The sequence below is a fragment of the Ischnura elegans genome, chromosome 5 (assembly GCF_921293095.1).
Source record: "Ischnura elegans chromosome 5, ioIscEleg1.1, whole genome shotgun sequence".
NCBI classification, from domain to species: domain Eukaryota; kingdom Metazoa; phylum Arthropoda; class Insecta; order Odonata; family Coenagrionidae; genus Ischnura; species Ischnura elegans.
The window spans coordinates 73,614,476-73,632,844 of NC_060250.1; positions in this window are offsets into that span (position 1 = coordinate 73,614,476).

Here is an 18,369-nt window from a genome sequence, read left to right on the forward strand (position 1 = left end):
GACGACAACGTTAATGACTCAAAGTGCAAACATTAAAACTGTGTGGAAATTTATCTGTGTCTTTCATTCTCATTTCAATCAAGAAATATACATAATATTATCATCGTAAAATCTATCAATTTTTGCAGTACCACAGTGAAGGTTTTCGCAGATCCATGAAGATTCATTGGTGATTAAAGTGATGTAAAAAACTTGATCAATATTACACATGGCCATTACCAGGTTTATTCTACGAACACATATACAATAAATAAGTTAATGAGCTGTACCATGATCAAGCTTTTTAATCCTAAAGTATTCTTTCAAGTTAGGTTTTATCTAATTTAAAGCGATAGGATTCACAAAAATTTGAGTAGAGGCATATCTACATCGTATCTCACACGAAAACGGCACCTGCAAACCATCACGTAGCACCAGGGCCTCCCGACATCTTAGCGCACGCCAACCTTTACCCCCACGAGATAGGACTACTTAAGCCAGACACCCAATTGGCTTCCATCCCTCACACACACCTCAGGGGAGGCCTGGATCCTCCCGAGGCACCCGAAAGGGCACCACCCCCTTCGGCCCCAGTTAAATCCTGCCTCATCACGCGCATTCCTCATCAATCTCACTCCCCCCACAACGCACCAATCCAAGCCTAACTCCCACAGAATCCCCTCACAACCTCACCCTCACTTTTGATCCTTCCATTTTCCAATCCCACGCTCCCACCAGCAAGACCCCACACACTACTATCGCAACCAATAGGAGTTCGCCCCCCTTCCCAGCCATATCCAGAGTCCTCGCACAATCCTAGCATCACCACTAACACCTATTTCTACTGTAAAATCAGACATTTTTTCCTTCCAAAACCTTTTTTATTCATTTAAATAGACAATTACTTTCCTCATCACCTGCTTCCCATATTGATGGTTAAGTTCTAACAACACGTATCTCAAAAAAAGCAATCTTTCAGGAGAGCAAAAAAAAAAAATTATTTTTTTTACTTGAACAATAAAATTAATTGTTTGAGGCGTAACTTGGTGAAAGCGATTCATAATTAAATTAAGAAAGAAGAACTTTGTACTTTCACATTAATATTTATTCACGACTATGGTTTCAACGTTAGACGTCATCCTCAGGTGAACTCTACAGAGGTCCATCACATCCTTTTTTTTCCCTCTTTTAAGCCTCTTTTAAGTCCCCTCTTTTAAGCCTCCCACTCCTAAATTCCTGAGCTAATGACATGACGAACTCTTCGGCCTCTCTCTCTCTCACCTGAACCCCCCCCCCTCCACCTGCCGTGCCCCCCATAAGGGAGCCTCCTCCCCCTAACTTCTTCCATACCACATGACCAAGGTTTTTTTCCCCCCTCCCTCTTCTCTGTTAACCAATCCGTTCAACCTAATTACCTTCCTCCCTACCCCTCCTTGCCTGGTATAAAAGGATGTGATGGACCTCTGTAGAGTTCACCTGAGGATGACGTCTAACGTTGAAACCATAGTCGTGAATAAATATTAATGTGAAAGTACAAAGTTCTTCTTTCTTAATTTAATTGAACAATAAAATTAAAAACCAAAAGTTCATAGAGCTGAAAAAGAAGCATTCATTTACAAACATAGAGTTGTTTTTTGTTTGTATTTAATTTTCTAATGTTATTACACTTTGTTTAAGATACCTGTCACAAACCTGCCGAATTTGAGATACGTGTTGTTAGAACTTAGCCATCGATATCTTCTCTAAACGGCTTCCAACACAACAATCCCCTCTCATCCAACAATAACTCCTTGTAAACCATCCATCCTCTTCATTGCGCATAAGCATCAATTTTAACATAAACATAAAATCCAATGAAATATTAAGCCTCCGTCAGTCGCGCCTCATTTTGGAACGCTATCTCCCGCGCGGCGTTTCACAAACACCATTTTGGAATGGTTGAGCAAAATGCATGAAAGAGTAAATAACCGTTTACACTACAAAAAATCGTTCATTTATGCATAATAATGATGGAGATGTTTGTATCAATAAAGCAATGAATACTACAATTATGAGGTTTCTTACAGTTTTTCTTTCAACGAAATTATATCAAGTCGATTACAATAAAAAAATTCGCAGCAATAGCACGCATATCCAAAATGTAATGCCTGAGATAGTTGTTAGTTTAAATTAAAAACGCATTTAAAAACTTTTCGATGAATATCACGAAGCAATTACCATGTAACTCAAGTAATGTAACTCAAGTTGTCACGTGGCGTCGACCAGACTCCAAAAACGACAAAATATCAAAATGTATACCGTATATGTGACAAAACATATAACCATATTGGTGACTATTTCAGAATCATAAAATAATAACATACAAGGAATACGAGTTTCCTAATTATGAAAATACGATGTGAGCAAAGAAAACGGTGGCAGCGGGGTAAAGTCCTCGACTGCCAAACCGAAGGTCGCGGGTTCGAGTCCCGCCTGGGTAAGTTACCCTTATCCAGGGCATGGGCGTTTGTGAATGTCGTTAATTGTTAATTCCCCATTGTAAAAGCCGTAAATGTGCTGTTTATGGGGTAATGGAAATAAATAAATAAAAGAAAAAGCCAGGCGTCAGGTAGAAGTCATACGACCAGTGTACGCCTAATTAAACATAAAAATACATATCAAATGTTACACCACTCTATGGCTTTCTCTGATGAGCAATGGAGATTGTAATGCTGTCAATTTTTGCAATATCACTTTGGAGAATGCTATCGCAGATCCATGCAGATTCATTGTGCGGTATGGTGTTTGGAGGAGAGGACCGACAGTGAGGGTCATTTATGCCATGAGGGAAGGGTATGGAGGGAAGAATGGGAAGAAACACAGCCTCAGCACTAGCCTCCTCTTAAAGAAAGAAACCAAGGGGACAACAGCTTAACGTTCCATCTGACGGACAGAGTGCCCCACTTGAACAGGGTAGTTTCCTTCATAAAAGAAAGCGAAAGGCATTGATTGCGATTCGTTACCCACCATTAGTGTATTTATAATATACAAATTATTTAGTTTTAGAAATCCCAGTTCAGACGAATGGCAATGGTCAATTTTAACCTCATTTGAAAAAGGTCAGATTGGCGCCCATGCGATGCCACTCCACGTGACGTCACAGGGACCTAGACTCTGTAGGATTAGACAGGAGTTTTACATCGTCTGAGATTACCAATGCATGCATGAGGCACAGAGCTCGGGGAAACATGTCTTAATAATCACCTATTAAAACTGGCTAAGGTCGGAAAGCTTTCTTTGCTTGATAAGGTAGTAATAATCCATATTTAAGCCAAGCGCTACCTGCTAGCAGCCTGCGTCGTATCAGCTCACATAGCAGAAGCTAGACGTCTCACGGGCTTTTCTCAGCATCCATACCTAGCCGTCGCGTTTTCGCGCGCTTGAAATTTTTCACTTTTCATTTAATCGCGAAAAATAGATATCGTCGTTAAAAAATCTAAAAGCGTGAAATACGTACTCCAGGAGTAATACTCTTTCGATATAGGCAATAAAAAATAATGGGAAACCACCCTATTGTCCTCCACACAACATTCAAGCGGGGATCGGGCAAACCCTGAAAATTGTCTACCACCGCCGAGATTTGAACCCAAACCCACGGGTGGAAAACCAAACCTCTAGTCGCCATACCAACCCGATACCCTCAGACTAATTGCGAGTTTCAGCGTCGTCATTGAGAGACATTTGTTACTAATATGATTAATATTGTACATGGCCTTTACCAGGTTCATTCTGTGAAAATAATTTTCATTCTTTCCAATCATATTTTTTCCCATTAAAATCTAATACGCACGCAGAAAGAAAAGCCTCACAATTTTTAATGAAAATTTATCTACGAGTACTACTTTTTCCAGATTTTCTTCCATTTTCCATTACATAACTGTAGTTGAGGTTTCAAAGTTTGTTTCAAATTATTCGCCATTAATATGAGGTTATGATATCCTTCTCTGAAACCTCAACCTGATTCGTGCTAAAACTCACCCCCTGAAGCACGCAGCAGTATGAAACGGATCCGAAAGAAGGTGAGTAGGGTAATGGGGCCGAGGTTGCCGAGATGTTGGTAAGCGCGGCACGACGAGGGAAGAAGATGAATGGATCAGAGGCGAGACTTGCGATTTTTAACCGAAAATCCCATCGATTAATCATTCGAGGAGCGGGTTTGCCGACCTCGTGGTCGCAGGAGCGTCTGTTGCGGAGAGGGAGGGAAGGGGTGGGGGGACACGAAATATAATTGTCCTAATTTTCTCGGGGGATGTGGAGCCTTTCCCAAACAACATGATGACCCCTTCAAAAACTTCCACGACAGCACAAAGCGATCAGCATTGTAACGACAATACATGCGGGTACGCCAAGAGACACCTTGCAGATAAAAATAAAGAAACTATTGATTTTTAACAGCATAAATCTAGTTTTTCCTGACATTTAATGGTCCATTTCTGGTGAAATAAATTGATGCCCTGTGAGCGTTAACGCTAATTAAGACGATACTCAATTATTTAGCTGATGTTAATCCTTCGTTAAAATTTTCCCGGGTACTAGTCATGTTAAATAAAATCTTTTGGGCAATATCGCCGCGTCAATTTTTGGATGGCCACTTTGTTTGGTTAGAAAATTGACGTCAACATTGCGCAAAAGTTTTTATTTAAAATTAGCTGATGGTGTAAGAGTTAAAGGTTACACTACGTCCAAGCATGAAATATCAATCTATGCTCCACACGAAGACAGAAAAATATGGGCAGGTAAGGAAATGATGCATATTTAAGGAAGAAATGAAATTAATGCAGATGTGCACCCAAATAGAAACAATATTAGTAGAATAATTTAACTAAATTAATTTAAGTATTAGTAAACAAGTCTTATGGATTCAGATGATTAACTTCACCAATTGTTGACATTTATCGCAGTTTAAAAGTCCACAGTCGGCATGAAAATAAAATAGCCATGTTATATGCAAAGTCCAAAAAATATCCAATATCATAGCCCTTAGGGATCGCTAATATAATTAGAAAAGTCATGAGAAGGCGGGAGGACGAGGGAAAAAAACACCAGTTTTCCTAGAAAGAGTTTCTCACGCATAACTGCGTGAGCTTGATTACTTCCAACCGGTCTATCCCCCCCCCCCCTCCCGCACCACGCGCATGTTTGACAATGAGGACTGAGTTCAGGGAGCCGGAAAACAAACGCTTCGGGTATATTGTCCGGTCGATGGGTCGCGGGGGAATTTTAATCACCGCTAACCACGAGCTTCCCGACGCTATTCCCCGGGGACCGTACCGCGGGACCCGACAACCGAAGGCCACGTGCCTCTCACAATTTTCACCAATCCCACCCCACGCTTGTTTCGTCAGATATCTCTCCCTTCCCCGGCTATTCCCTCCGCAATCCCACGCGCGCATCCGATTACAAATACGCACACGCACATATCGGAGTGAATGCCTAAGCGGGTAGGTACAACTCCGTGGGCTTCGCGACCGTCATCAGGAAGGTACGAGCGCAGCTAGCCGGTCGAGTGCACAGCACAAGCGCGAATCCATCAAGCGGACAACCCCAGCTGAATTGTTAACAAGACGGCCGTTATTGTCCGAGTGAAAGTATTACCTCCGAAAGTTTTTGGGCTTAAGGATTACGGGTAAGGTATTTAGTTTTTCATCGCATGGGAGCAGTAACGTTGGGTGGCTGATTGCCCGATACCTTTTAACGATTAAGAAATTTAACCGCGCGCGTGGTTAAAAATGCGTTGTAAAATGTTCTCAATCAGATTTTCTTCTCAAAGTAAACCCTTCAGTTAAGGCACGAAAAATATATTTGAAAATCTACCCGCTTTTAGTGATACGTTGTGACTATCACTATAAATCTATTATGCTAGGGCGAGAAGGAAAATTTAATATCCACAAGAATGAATCAGGATTTCTGGTGCAATTCCATTCTTGTGGATTTTCCTGGTATATAATTGGGGATATCAATAGTACTTAATTTTCTATCAACGTAATTATTTAGCTATGTGCCGACGGTCATGACAAACTTAAAAAAATGGTGGGATTCTCAAAAACATTTAACCTGCCTTAACTGATTTATTAAATTTATTTTCAAGGTTTCTTAGCGCCAAAAATAATCTAAAATGATTGAAGGAGCTCTTACAAGCCTTATTAAATTTTCATGAGCAATGTTTTCTTCGTGAGTAATCCCTTTATTCAGTCCATTGTATCAAAGTTCAATAGTGATGGACATTGGCTAAATAGTCGAGAGTAAACCAGTTATAACCGTCGGGGAATACTAATTGTCACTCTTGTTGGTCTAACTGATTCCATAACGAACGAAGCGTAGGATTCCTCGCATAATAAAAAAATCATTAAATGCTGCAGAGAAAGGAGGTAATTTTTGAGACAGCTTAATGATGTGTTTTAAGGACGAGAAATTTTGATTACTACAACATGGATTGAGAAAAAAATCAGCGAAATTAGCGTGGAGACATCCTTCATCGACTCAGAAGTCACTCTTAAAACACCAGATACAATGAATCAGATACTACAAAGTTAAATCAACTCACACAGCAGCAAATGACGAAGTTGGAAGGTGTTAGCGTTTCATATTTATCGCGATCGGTCTGATGCAAAGAAAGGCACCAGTTTCACATCGAGCCAAGCCTATGGCATTTGTGAAAGAGAGTCTATTACTCTTAACTTTATTTCATACGCATAATTGTAAGATGTATTACTTTGTACCTACATAAAAAATATTTTTCATGGAATCCTTAAATTTCAGATTCAAAACGCATAACATATGATTAAATTTACAAATGACTTACATTTGTTTATAATTTTAAAGAGTTTATGCACTCCACGATATATTTTTACAGTTTAACTCCATCTTGTGTGTAACACAGAATCTGTAATAACCCCGAAGACCTTCAAAAATTCCTCTCCAAACTCCACACCTCTCTTCTTCACCGCGGCTACCCCGAAAAACTCTTGTTGAACAAAATAAGAAAAAAACCGGCTATTCACAATAAACCCCGCGCAGACAAACATTGCTCTCCTTCTCTGCTCACAACCTACTTTCCTGGTGCTCATCTGCTACAAAATATATTGAAGGACCTGTACCCCATCCTTTCCAAACACAAGTCCACCTCTCAGATCTTCCCTTCCACTCCTCGGATAACATTTAAGAGACCGCCGAATTTAAACACCATATTTAAAGCCACCCGCCCTCTCCAAAAGTCGCAGTCAGTCACTATCTCCACACCCTCACCTTGCAATCGTCCCAGGTGTAAAACCTGCAAGATATTCTCTCCACCCCCTGCCTCTTTTCTCCCCAAGCTTAAATTCCTACCGATTTTCCCCTCCACTACTTGTACTTCCACCAACATCATTTACCTTCTTCACTGTAATTTCTGCCCTGCTTTCTATATTGGCCAATGCACTACCCCTCTCAATCTCAGAATTAACAATCATCGCGCCTCCTGTTGTCCATCTTCCCCCCACTCCTCTCTACCAGTTCCTACACATTGTCTTTCACATGATTCCATTTTCAATCAATGCTACAAAGTATCCATTATTGCCTCCCTCCCTCCCACCGACTCCGCCCTCAACCTCCACACCCTCGAATTGGCTTGCATTTGGCACTTTCAAGCCAATAGCTTTCCAGGTCTGAACGTCGCATCCTAACCCCTATTCCTAACTCCCCCTCCCCATACACCTCTCCCCTTACCCCTCTTCTCCCTCTTCCAACCCTCTCCTTTCCTCACCATTCATACTTCAGCTGACGAAGAAGCCTGAAGTGCTTCGATAGCTTCGACGAGTTTATTTATTCAATGTGAGTGTTTCTTTTTTGTGTCTCTGTGTTTATCGATATTAACTTGAACTATTTATATTACGTGCCACGTGCATATCATATTTTCCAAAACATTGTGTATATATATATCCTACAGGGAGGATTTAATTAGAACACAGTCCATATCTATTCCAACTATCTAATTCAACACCTTACTACCGACCCTGGTTTAAAAATATTATCTTATTGGCAAGACCTTGAGAATGACATATATAATATGTTCTCGAACATATTATCTCATTTTCAAGACCTTGAAAAGCATGTTTCAAGACCTTGAAGATAACATAATATGTTGAAACCATGGTCGATGTTGAAATCATAGTTGTGTTATGTATTCAAGTTTGGAAATTACCATTTGTGTCTTTTATCATGGGTTTATCAAACTTCCGTAAAATAAAGCCTGAAACGATAATATATTAAAATGTGAATGATTTACTTGACACTCCCGAACTAACCCTGCGAATGCAATTTCTTTGGAGGGAGGAGTTACTCCGATGCAGACTCGTGATTGCCTCTTTACTGGACAATTTCAGTCGACTTTGGGATTCTGGATAAAAATTTGTTGAAAACCATGCGCATCGCTTTCGATTTCACGACCTAATGAGCCGATACCCATCCCTCCCTGACGTCTCCGCCCGCTCCATCCTGTCCCTGTTGAATCAATATTGTACTCCTGCTTGCCTGCCCCAGGGATTCGTTCACAACAGAAAGTTTCTCCGGCGGCTGAAGATGTGCCCGAGGCAAACACGCATTGCGTAGGAAGCTGGATCACCGAGCCGACTTGCTTGCTGCCTTAGCGCTCCGCTAACTCCACTTACTTCCGCTTCGAAAAGCGAGAGGTTATGAAAACATTTCATTGACAGAGAAGCAGTAGAGCGTTACTGGTGAATAAATTTATTTGCGAGCGGAATAATAATTCTACCCCATAACCCTTGGACAGTTCCCGACTTTTTCTCGGCTAAGATCTCAATCGTGGATATTCTTCTCATTGCCCATGTTTTTTAAACACAATACAAAACCTAAGTACATACATATTTTACTTTTTATTCCGCAAGGATTTTTACCTGTTATCAACCTTTTGTACTGAATCAAATTCAAATTGTTTCATAGCATTGTGACAAGCACTGAATTTAAATTTAAGCATGGTAGCTTCCAAAATGGTGTTAACTACTGACGATAACTGAAGCTCCTTCATTTTTTGTGACCAAAGTTTGAAACATTTTGGGTCGAGAATGTTTTCCTGGTATCGACCTTTTTTACTATATCTAATTGAATTGCTTCATAGTCGTTGCATTATACAGTGTTTTACATACCGGCAGCGGCGGTTGTGAAGAGCATTGAAATTTAATTGACTGTATATACTTCATCTCATTCTATTGGCAAATATAAGTAAAACCTACAAGACAAACCAACAACCAGTTTCATAATATTTTCTTCTTTATTTGCTTCGTTTGTACGTACCATTCCCCCTCAACCTATCGGACTCAGACCGAAATTCAACACCATTTCCAGAATTTCTTGGTGATAACGAGCCTCGTCACAACTGACGGAATCGTTTATGTGTCAAGCATGAAAAATAATTGGGAGATGGTCAGGGATGCTGCTGTTACAGCTCCGAGTTGCGAGATGGAGATATAATTTTCTGAAAGCTTAATGGGAATGGATGAATGCAGGGACATTTTTTTAAAGCATGTTTAATGAATGGATACGTCTGCATGTGCACCTGATTCGGACGTCTAAAACCGAGATGAAATATGGAGGAAGTAATTACCTTTTGAGTGTTTGATATATTCAAAAAAATAATAAAGTTTGCTCTCTGCTACTGCTTCCGCTTTTCCTGTTGGCTCTCCGACGATTTGATGCTCACAGAAAGGGTGGGGGAGTAGATGAGCCCGGTGAGCGTGAGGAAAAATTGGGTAATTAAGATGAGCACGACGAAGCATGGCTTTGCGTTTTTAGGTCTAAAAAAACGATTTTTGTGCGTTTTTTACGTCTTATAAACATGTTAACCTAACGAAAATGATGGCTACGTAAATGCATGCCCATTTCCGAAAGCTTGAAACGTATAAACGTACTTCGATCAGACATAAAATTCATTTAAAATGCCCTTAACTCCCACTTCGACAGTCCTGACATTGTTTCCTACTTCAACATCAGAGTACCTTCCCGCCACACCAGTTCCACCTCTTTACTCCATATTCCTACACCCAGGCTACCTGTTATTAAGCGCTCTCTATTCCAGAGACTTTCTTTTTTAAGAAATTCTCTCCCGGGTAATATTGATCCGTTTTCTCAGACAACTAAATTTTTTACTCACCTGGCATCAGCATATTTACGGCATGAATGGCTAGATAGCTGGGTAATTGTTTGTTGTTTTCGTTTTTTGTTTTATTTAAATTTGTAATAAATAGTTACTTATTTAATTATTTAATATTTTTGTCATAAGTGCACTATAAATTGGCAGTCTTGCTGTTTGTGTACCACTTTATTAAATTAAAATTTAGAAAAAAATATGATTATATATTTGTTTCACCCTTAACGTGTATCGAAATATAAATGAGAGATCAAGATTCAAAAGCTCTGAACAAAAATCTTTAGAGTGAAAGAGGTGGCACAGGTAAATGAACTCGCCGTCTTACCCTGAATGTGCGAAATTCATACCTTAGAGTCTCATTCTGGAGTGAGCTCTAGCCCCACCTATTTAAACCAATCTTCGGGTTGAGTCACTTACGGAGAGTTATATTGTCGCATCGATAAAAACAGTACCTACGTTGGACAATTCGAGAATTCATACGAGTGAGACCCCAGCTATCGGCCAAATTCGGAAGTATAGCTCCTAGGATACCAATAAATCAGGAAACCATGTTGAGAATTCATTGGCGTTGTTGGGTATTTTATGCTTCATATAGCTATTTCTTCGGTATTTTGCTATGATAAAACCGTAATTAATATATGTTATGCATTCAAATGTTATGCATATGGCCTTTTAGTAACCAATCATTGCTACTGTTCGTTATATGCGATGAATGTAGTTCGTTGATTTAATACGTTTAACACACTTTCCACCATTCCACCAAAAGAAACACCTGCTCACAGCGGAAAGCTTAAACATGGAAATAAAGAAAGAATTTATTAGAACCTACATTTGGAGTATACTCCCATACGGAAGTGAGGCATGGACAATGACCGAAGCGGAGAAAGCAAGGATAGAGGCCTTCGAAATGTGGTGCTACAGAAGAATGATGAAGATCAAGTGGATCAACCGAGTCAGTAACGAAGAAGTCCTGACAAGAGCAGGAGAGAGAAGAAGCCTCATGAAAACCTTAACAAGAATATGTAACAACCTTATAGGCCACATCTTGAGACATGATGGCCTGATGAAGACAATCGTCGAAGGACAAGTGGAAGGCAAGAATGGAAAAGGAAGACCCCGAACAAAATATATGGAACAAGTAAAGAGAGATGTGAAAGAGAAGAAATACGTAGGCGTGAAAAGATTAGCTGATAGGAGAACTGAATGGAGAGCTGCGTCAAACCAATCCAGTTCAAAGTTCAATCCAAAGATTGTTGACCAGTGATGATGAACACACTTTTAATTTTGTACCCTGCTAACATTAGTTGTTTCAATCGGAAACTCGCATTAAGGGTCATTAATAACCCTTTGGGTAATCGCTTTAGGATAGTAGCAGGTTTCAATTAAAACATGTTTCCCGAATATTTACCGCTATTTTCCGTTGCCCATACAACATTTCGTTGATACATCCAACCAAAAATTACAAACCTCGCAAGAAGTTCAATGGGAATGAGACCCACAGAAGTTCCTTTAGTGTCTTTTTTATTTATGATTTAACACGTTCTGAATTCTTTCCATTGGTATCTTAACTGTCGGCAACCCAGCAATTTCTAGTCTTTTTAGGCCATTCTCACTCAAGCATGCCAACTTCTATCAAGAAACAGTGGCGAGAGATTTATCCACGCTTGCACGCCCCTTACCGTCCCTCCACTGCCTCTCCTTGATGAAATAATCCCTGCCACGCGCAACCCTTCCTCCCGTCACTTCAATATGCCCACCTCCGCACCAATCCCTTGGCGAGCATTCCTCGCACAACTACCATTTCCAATCATGTGTACTGCGCGCGAGAATCGGACGGGGTGGCGAGAATCAGAACTCGAGGGTTCCAAGAGGTACAGCTTGGGCAAAAGGGGTTCGAAGGAGGAGGGTTGGAACGGCCAGGGTGGAAGAGGGCCTGTTGAGCATGGATGTGAAAGATCTACAGGGCCTGGGGGCATTTGAAATGAGAACGTAGGAGGGACACAGTTGCGGATGAGAGGCCTCCCTCCCCCTTCCCCAGGACCCGCTCCATCCCTTTTTACGTAACTTTGTAACACTCCATCTTCTCCTTTCATCACTAAGGAAATCTGTTGAAAAGACGAGCAGAGAGAGATGAATTGCTATAATTGCATGCATACGATGCAGTAAAACTTCGCTCAAGATTGGTAATTCGACTTCCACGGTAAGATATTTACATGCATTGCAATGCATGATATTACAGCAATCATCTTCTTGAAAAAGTTTTCTCAACTCGGAAGCTGAATTACCAGCGATAGACGAAGCAAGAATGAATTGTATGAATGAAATTACAGCAATTCCTCTTTTTTTTTAAAGAATGTTCTTACCTGAGAAGTCGAATTCCCAACGATGGACGAAGCAAGAAAGAAATAGTCAGCATAATAGCGCAGGCGAAGAGGGGTGTCTACATATAAGAAGAATCTCAAATCTTATGGCTGTGAGTTCAAGCATAGACGTAAGGAAACAATCAGATTCTCCATATGGAGTATGTTTTTCTATGGAAGCGAGGCGTTTACAGCAGCGGAGAAGTCCAATTCGTTCCCAAGTATTTCTACCAGAATTGGATTTTTCTCCTGGTATCCCAGTGTTCCTTTTACGAATGTAAAATTATCATTTCATTTCGAAATCCATTCATTCACCACCAAAAAAATTCAATTATATGCCCCCATGAAATTAGAAGTTGATGAATAATCCATCCGTTTGTTTGGGTATTCTATGAACCGTAACTACCTTGAAAAAGTGACGGAAATGGTCCTTACAACGGACAATGGGAGATTGTGCTTTTCTTCGCCTCTCTTAATTTCAACCGCCACAAACAATGATATAAACATCAAAATTTATTTTTTAGTGCACCAAAAAGGTTGGACAAGTCAATTACTAGAAGATAAACAGCACCATTGATAGATAAACAGTTCGGAGAAATATCCAGCAATTCGTTTTCACTGAAATATTAAGTCCGCAAATATCCATAAATTTATTACACATGGAGATACTTGGAAGTTGGAAGCTTAGAAGCAGTTAATGATACACTTGTAAAAGGTAAAACTAGGACGACAGGAGGTAAATCCGATTCCGGTACAAATACTTGGGAATGAATTGAGCAGAGGTAATACGGAAAATAGATTGACTACTCAAACTCAGAAACGCTTATGACTCGAATTTCATTTTTTCATGAATTTTAGAGAGAATTTAAATCAACAAATTAGAGCGAGAAAGGGTAACGCGGTGTCCTAAAAACATCATTTTCGCTGATCCTCAACAGTTCACGGGGTAAGTGAAATAAAGCAGAGGTGCTGGAGCTAGCATTTCCACGTGAACTAATTTTGAGAGAATAAAAGTTATATTAAGGATGTTCCTGCATGTACCTACAGATAGTAGTAGACCACTTCCTTCCACTTCTATACTGTAAGTACATAATGAATTTATTTATCACTCTTATCCATACAGCTTCTAGCTATATAATTGGGCTCTTTATAATTGATTGTTTTGAAACATTACCCATTTATACGCTTCTACACCTTAGCGCAACGTTTTTTCGGGGATGACCGAGCGATGAGATGATATTTGGCGTCAGATACTATCGAGAAATTTCTCTTCCAACACAACGCCGATAACGACGTTGGACAGTCAACTAATTTCCAGCTGAATAATATATAAATAATAAATCTCAATGCCACTGGAAAACATGCTTTAAAAGCTGGTGAGTGCTCTCCCTTTCGGACAGGTATGTACTGTATGTCTTGCGGTGTTTTACTCACCGTGAATATACAGCTTCTGAGAAGGAGAGATAACTCTGAAGGAAAGAACTAAATCTTGACAGATTCACCATGAACAACTGCTGCCAAAGAGTCATTTTTCCATAAAGTATCTGCGGAACGAGAATTATAATTTCGTTGTCCGTAAATGAATTCAGAAAAGCCGTTTTCTCATTTAGACTTACCGCTCATGAAAACTGTGACAAAGACGCTCATGGGCAATAAAATTGCATCCATCCAACTACGTTAAAAAGTAAAAAAAATTGTGACTATTTTCCACAAAATAAGATGTAACAATAAAAAGATTGAGATAACTGCCCACTCTGAAACAGATACAAGGCTATCAGTGCATCCACTTGATACCGAAAGAAGACATCTCTTAGTTGACAATAAGCCCAAAGCACTCAAAATTTTCTGCCTCTTCTCATAAAAATGGTTTTTGAGGGCTTTTTCAAAATTTATTCGGTGCTTAGTACTATATGTTTCGTATTTTGGTTTTTGTATATTTTTGTGTGAGATGAAACCTATTAACCAAGCTGACACTTTGCATTTTATATTTTTGTCTATATATGGGTACTTTCTGATTTTATGTTACCACCCGACCTTATGGTCGACTTGTAACAATTTATGTAATAATAAAGATAAACGAAGCACTTATCAGCTCCATCCCTTTAGATACCTACATTTGCGGTGCATAAAATGGAGTACAACTCCACAAAAACTTCCAAGCAAGCTCCCACCCATAGAAATAGCGAAAAATTGTAGAAGGAGATTTTTCCCGCAATATGCGTAAAATAACTTGGGATATTTAAGCACCTGAAAATTCAAGACAAACTTGGAAAGAAATTGCTATTTATCTCCTTCGAAACCGACATGTTTACGAAATAATTTTAATACAGTCACAAATCCTACTCCAAACTGATAACATAGAAAATAGTTATTTATTATTTTAGTAGGCACTTTTAAATACTATGGAAAAGTTTTCACAAAAGGCTACTATCGTTACCTACCTAAGAAGTAATGGTCCAAAATATGAATGGCTTTCTCTGCACATAAAATCAACGTACATAAAAACACATCGGTAATACGAATAGCATTCCACAATATTTCACTTCTAATCGCCCAAAGAACATTAACCTCTGACAATTTTCAGCGTTTTCCTTGGTTTACAGTAGCAATCAAATGAAGCTATGGGAAAAAGTCATTTGATAACCCGTTCAGGATTCAAAATGGTTAAATACATCCCTTTAGCATTGTTAAATAGTCGTGAAAAAGACGATATTTCGTGTTATACGAAATATGCTCGCCAAAAGCATTTTTGGATATCTCGAAAACGCTTAAAAAAATATCCCGGATTTGAAAATGAATGCAATCAAATTCATTTTAAAAATGGCTTCTAAAGCTCGGACCATTCCCCTATATAGGTCTGATTGCAAAATAATGGAAATGAAATAAAACAGGAGCCTTGAAACTTATGAATCTGGAGTTGACAACCGACCATCGGCGCACGTGTTTGGCTTATTATATTGGAATGTTTTTTTCGAAATTAAACAGGGTACTTAGGCACAATAACACGTCCATCCACGAAATGACAGCGTTATAAAAAATCGCAAACGTAAATCGAAAATTATGGAAGGAACATGTGGAACAAATGACAATTTTTTTTGTTAAAATGGAATAAAAAGAGTTACGATGGGCAGAATGATCAAATTGGATAAAAACACGAGAACCAACATCATGGGAAAGGAAAGAGAATTTATGATGGGAGGAAAAAAAATCACCCTTAAAAAGCAAAACTGTTCCCTATTTGATAACACACCAACAACGAGTAGCACCGGCATCAATTCTGACGCCGGACTTAAAAAAAAAAACATTACCTCCTCCGTAAGATCTTTGAACCGCGGAAACGAGGCCATTAGACGCTGATGGACCGATAGATGAAGATCAGGAACGTCACAAAAAATATACAGTCAATAAGAGAGTTTAACGTTATCTCCGGCCGCACGGTGTGGTCAAATGGGACACGATAAATGGGACAAAAAAATCCTCTGGGGAGAGAAAATGCGGTAAAAGACACTGAAAGCCACAGAAAAAGCAGTAGATAGCCGATTGCTGTGATTTCTTTCCCTCTCGAGATATGCAAAAGATTGCCTCCCGCTTCTATTTCCATTCCCATGTCTTCATCCATGACCTAGTTGGTTTCTATGGCACATGAATCAACACAGAAACACAGTTCGTGAGATTTCAGGGTTTTACTCCAAAACCAAAAGCAAGTTAATTAAAGCATTACTATTATAGTAATCTATCAATTAGCGTAGGTTTCCATGAAGTACTTGATAATCATTTAGGAAGAATGTCCTTTCTTCAAGTACCTTCCTATTCAATCCAGAATAAGGCCTACTCCCTTTCATCCTATCTAAAAATCCTATTCTTTTCTTTCCTCTCCCTCGCTTACCTAACATTCTACCCTCTAACACTGTTATCAACATAACATCCTCGCTAAGTACTCGCTCCATCCAGACCATCTTTCTACTCTGTATCTCATCTAAAAGCTGCTTCTCCTCAACCACCATGTCCAGCACTTTTTCGTTCCTCTTTCTTTCCGTCCATTCACCTTCGCCATTTTACTCCACACCCATATCTCGAATGCCTCCAGCCTTCTCTCGCCCTCCTTCCTTCGTTTCCACGTTTTCGCACCTTAAATAATCACACTCCAGATCAAACTCTTCGCTAGCCTTTTATTCAAACTCTTACATAACGATCCTCACATAATTTCCTTCCTGCTCATGAAGGCCTCCTTAGCCAATGCAATTCTCTTCCTAATGTCATTATTACTGCATCCGTTTCCTTCTTAGGTACTTCCTAAACAGGTGAATTGCTCTACCTGATCATTTTTCCCTCACCTACTTTTATCTCAACTCTCACAGAGCATATGAAAAATAGCATATTAGTATGCAATCACGGGTATTGTTGCAAATTTTTAAGTAGATGAGGATCCGGGTTTGAACCCTTACTGAGCCAAATGAATTTTTTCAAAGCGAATGATGTTAATTAATTATGCCTCGAAACAATAAACTCAGTTTCCTAAAAACTCGAAAGGGTTTTTAACTTAAAATTATTTCAATTATATGCTTAAGCCTTCTTAAGTAAATGTCACGTAATATCACCTACTGGAGAATGCATTGAGTCTATCTTGCTAAATGTCCCAGAGTGATTGTTATCTGGCTACGCAAGAGTATTGTCATCTCGTTGGTTTGGCTTTGAACTCCCCATGTGGGTTTTCTTAAGACGGATACCAAAACATGATTTTTAACTGATTAAAGGCTAGTAACTTCAAACATCTAACTGCGCACATTAGATACAGCGTCAAGTGATAAAATTATGCGCTTAGCAATACGCTAACTTTGCCATATGGTTGCCAACCACCCAATTCTTTTCTTAAACTACCAGCCTCCCAAACACCTTCTTGCTTACTTTCTGTCCCAAAGTGTTCTTTCCACTAAGATAAGTTTTTCACCTTCTTTTTCTAAAATTCTACATCCCAACCACTTTATCCACTGTCCTTTGGCTATTGTTTGGCAATAATAGTTTAACTATGAAAAGAAATCAATTTATACATATTTTGATCAAACTACATGAATATCTCTATTTCTAACACTAAATTTAGCAACTCCAACTATATGGAAGCACATTAATAACACTTTTACCAAAAATATTTACACATTCTTCTTTGTCCACTTATCATAAGGTGAGCATGTCTTTCCCATTAAATAATTGGCATCGAATCCGGTTATTTTTAATGCCAAAAAAAGCTTTTATAAGATATCAGTGGTGATAATTTTTCCACGAAACACTTTGATGCACAAAATAGGGAGAGAATACGGCGAAGTACGAACACGAGGGCAGGAGTGTTATTCACCACCGAATGGCTTGACCTAGTGCAATAGCAATTAACGGGAAGAAATACTGAGCGTATAAGTAATTAAATAACCGAACTTGTACCTAAATGGACAAAGAAAGACATAAAACGCTGGTTCAACACATTATTCCGACGCACTTAAATAGGATGGGTTAAAAAGATAGGTACTTAGATAATACACCAGGGGACACGAAAGTTTGTATACATTTTTCATCCAGAGAATAAATACAAACAATACAATCAGACAAACATAATAACCATTACGGCAAGATGTGGTCTATCGACTAGGGTGGGCTGAAATAACGATGAGATTACCTACAACAGCCTTCCAAACCCATAAGCCGTTGGGACCTAGCGTTCTCCTTTTTGGGATTACGTTATACCTCTCTTATAGCCAGCCATTAAGTCCATTTTCTCCCATCTCCGCTTGACTAACTTTTTCTCTTTAGAACACAGAGTTTAACGTCCCCTCACTGCCATTTATTCACTCCAGCACTATG